This window comes from Orbicella franksi, chromosome 9 (genome assembly GCF_964199315.1).
Source record: "Orbicella franksi chromosome 9, jaOrbFran1.1, whole genome shotgun sequence".
In the NCBI taxonomy this organism is placed as follows: Eukaryota; Metazoa; Cnidaria; class Anthozoa; order Scleractinia; family Merulinidae; genus Orbicella; species Orbicella franksi.
Genome location: NC_138153.1, coordinates 11,730,968 through 11,734,715, shown reverse-complemented (window position 1 = coordinate 11,734,715; position 3,748 = coordinate 11,730,968). Strand labels below are relative to the sequence as shown.

The 3,748-nt window shown below is 35.2% G+C and overlaps 1 long non-coding RNA gene across 3 annotated transcripts; it reads right to left on the bottom strand.

Annotated features, from left to right (window-relative positions):
- Positions 1-400: 400 nt before the first annotated feature.
- Positions 401-3,169, bottom strand: LOC145497057 (uncharacterized). 3 transcript variants are annotated; one of them, XR_014050640.1, is made up of 3 exons: positions 2,518-3,169; positions 1,283-1,552; positions 401-639 (listed from the first exon to the last, which is right to left on the bottom strand). It is a non-coding gene; the product is annotated as an uncharacterized LOC145497057 (long non-coding RNA). The 3 variants fall into 3 exon arrangements; XR_014050641.1 differs by lacking the exon at positions 401-639 and having other exon boundaries at positions 975-1,575; XR_014050639.1 differs by lacking the exon at positions 401-639 and having other exon boundaries at positions 975-1,552.
- Between the last annotated feature and the right edge of the window lie 579 nt (positions 3,170-3,748).

Genomic DNA, 3,748 nt, shown 5'->3' with positions numbered 1-3,748 from the left:
TCCCTTCGGCTTGTGCTGAAACCTCAAATTCTTCCAGAATTGATAACATCTCAGAATGCCCCATGTTGCTGGATAAATAATCCCTCTTCTCTTTGAAGTGTATTTGTTTTCTGAGATCTATAAAAAGAATGGCATTGTTGCAAGTTAGTTCACTGGAACTACTTTGATGTCCTTACCTTTCAAGGGGTTAAATGTGAAGAACGGTAAAATATCTAGTAATTTTACTTCATTATATAATAGAACTGACATTTATATTGGGGTAAAGCTGTGCCTGCTGTTGTAGTTAAGAAATATGCAATCATTAATTAAACAGACTTTTTAAACTGAGTGGCCTTATGGTCTTCCAAGGAGACCTGTATTTTAAATACAAATAAGAAAAAAACAGGGCAAAATACGTGAAATATGCTATTGTGCACAACAAAACAAGAGTTCTTTTTTCCTCTAATACACGGTGTTCTTCACTCAATCTTGGATCTTCCCAGAGAATAGACTGCAAAATGACACTGAAAAGACCAGGTGCAGTTTTGTCAGCAAACTCTTTCATCTGTCCAGGAGCATACAGTGGCACAGCATCACTGCTTTCATAATGATGTTGCAATGATATTTAAAATTTTCTGATCAGCTGGTCAAATGAATTTTCTGAAATTAATAGAAAAGGTTAATTATATCTATTTTACTAATTTAAATAAATTATTGAAATAATTTTATTTATTAAATTTAAATATTTGATTCTCTGCTTGTGTCAATCACTGTCATGTGTTGGTCTTAACACATCCTCTTACTTATTGGATTGCAGAAATGCAATACCTGTATCAGAAATATAATCTTGAAATGGTGTCTGTTACCCTTACTGGTCACCTAAACAACATGTTATTTTGATTGTTACCTAAGTCACTAGTCAATATTCAAACAAAAATAATTATCAGTTTTCCAAATCATTGAAAATATGAGACTTGAAAAGTTTGTGGCAACTCTGACGCAGCATTTTTTTCTTGGCCAAGAGACTCCTCAGATAACTCTTCCAAATCATTGCCATAATAATTGAGAAGTCCTCTAAATCCTTCTCATTAGTGCTTATGACTTCAACTGAATGATAAAATTTATGATATTGTCATTGACCATGTGCAATACATGTAAATAATGATAATCTGTTTGAATGAGTTTTGGTCAGATGGTGTTATTATAGTGTGCCATGGATTATCATGATGTCAAACAATTATCCTTCAAAATACTTGTATCTTGTATGTCTTGTATCTTTACATTTCAGGTAAGTGATACTAACCTGATAGTTGAGTTAAGTCATGGATTTCTGTTGCCATCCTGTTACAAACTGTTTTATCCATTGTAAATTCACAATAGCAATTTATTTTTACCACCCCAAATGATGTTTGTATTTCTGCCATGGATGTTTGCTGGCTTTTTGGATACTGCAGGTCTATTCCACAAGCCTCCTCTAGAAATTTAAGTCTTTAGAACAGCAATTGGAAATGGTTCTGAACTTTTTGGAGGCCTTCACTACTGCTGTGTTGCTGCTTTAAGTTCTTGTGTAGTCCTAAAATTGGTAAATTGCAAGATCTAAATAAAAAATTAAAAAAAAAAAAGAAATAAACATATTAGTGATGAGTTTGTTTGTATCCAGATACTGAAAATGGATGTCCAAAAAGCATATCCCCCCACTAATGAAAAATGGAGTAGGTAAATTTTTAATGAAATTTTTCATGAAGTGGGTGCCCATAGGGTTCCTGGACACCCCTCTAACTGAATCCTCGGTGTGGAGACAACATTGCAGTACTACTGAATTTCAATAAGTATATGTGAAACTGACATTAATTTTAGACGATATTATTGGTGCAATTTTATGGGTTTGGTCTTAGGAAAAATATGTTTGTCAAGTGGCATAAAGTTCTTGTTTTGCTGTCTTTAAAATTATTATTTTTCTTTAAATTCGTTTGGCAATTAATTTTTCAAAATAATATTTCCCAGCTTCTGTGCTACCTTTTTCTTTCCAAAATATACCAATTTTAGACTGAACCGCCTGAGGTGGCTTTTTGCTACCTGCACCCTAACAATGAATTTTAGTGAAGCAATTGACCGTACTGTGCTGTAGTCAAGAATAGTAGAATAAAAATGTGAGGTGTATTAACTGCAAATAACACTCCAAAATCAGTAGTGTGATATAATTTTATAGGTACCTTTTGAAGTTTGTCATCTGAGGTCTGTTTATTTCCATCTTAGTGGAGAACCATACATGCGTAAGACTTGGATCATTTAACACGAAATATAATTAAATTTAAAATGAATTTTTTTTGGTATCATGTCTATTTTGCCGCAAATTTTACAAAATTTGATACAAACAACTTGTTTATTGTTGCAACAAAAATCTTTGAAAGAGTATGCTTTCCTTTTCCTTAATTTCATTTAACTTGCTGGTAAGGAGATTCCGAAAATCCTTGCAGCAATCCAAGGCAGTGCGAACCTGCGTGTCTATTATAATTAACCGATGTCTAATTAACTGACCTGCCAGTAGTTCGTAACACCGGCGGCTTCTATTCAGGATGCGAGGTAAACCTTGTTTCTTCGTCCACTCTGGTACAGCATTTGTAGCACCACCTTGCACCTGGCTTGTACCCATGACATGTTGCTCCTATGGCATCCAGGACTGCAAAAAGTCTCGCAGGAATCCGCTGTTTCCTGACGCCTCGCGAATGGTTTTCTCTAGGAACCGAACATCTGTTGTTGCTCGTCCGTATTTCGTCCCGGTGAACACGGCAAACTGTTGAACCCACTTGATTTCGGCAGCTCTGGTTAAATCTTCAGACAGAAAATATTTTTTGCCGGCACATTTACGGCTGCTTTTGTTCGCTTTCCCACATTTTTCTGCGAAGGAACCGCACAACCAAACCAACGCAACAACGAGAACTACGTAAAATCAAAAATTGCTCTTGTCGAGCGCGAAGCGCCCGAAATTCTCTCATATTTTGTTGTTGGTGCAAACACCAAACCCCTGGGTGCAAGCGCTTGAAACTTAAATGAAAAATAAACTTTTCAACGAGACAAACCTTTCCCCTACTTTCTTTTGCTAACTCTTACTTTTTGTTTTCAAACTTCGCGGTACGGGATTTTATCTTGTTTACACTGGATTTTAATACGTAACCGGAAATGCGTAATTCACCGGAAGATCAAATTTGACGAGTAGGATGACCATTTATGGATAGTTCAAATAGGAATGTTGCTCTTGCAGTTCAATAAATAATACTGAAAAAAAAGGAGATAGAGAAAGAACCACTGTTGATAGTAAAGCTATGTGGCTGATGTTCTGATCAACCACAAGACGTAGAAAGTATACATTGAGATTTGTTGTTGCACATGGTTGTATAACAGGCTGAAGAGCCTTATTACCATGAAGTAACATGAATTGTAAAAGAGCAATGACATTGCATTGTTTCCCATTCATTTTGTTCATGCAGTTTCCTAAAAAAAAATCTTCCTTAATGTACATTGAGGCACACCAATATGAATCCCTCTCTTCACATCAGGAACCTCTACCTGTATACCAATGCCAGATACCAATGTTATAGTTACATCATTTTAGCTGTAGTATATTTTTGGTAACACCATGTACTCATATGGGAATACTGAAATAAATTGGTGTTGTTGTTGTTGTTGAAAGCACCCAAAAGATTAAGCTTTATATAAGCTGGTTGAAAGGTATAAAATGAACAAAAACAATTACATCAACAAAAGCAGT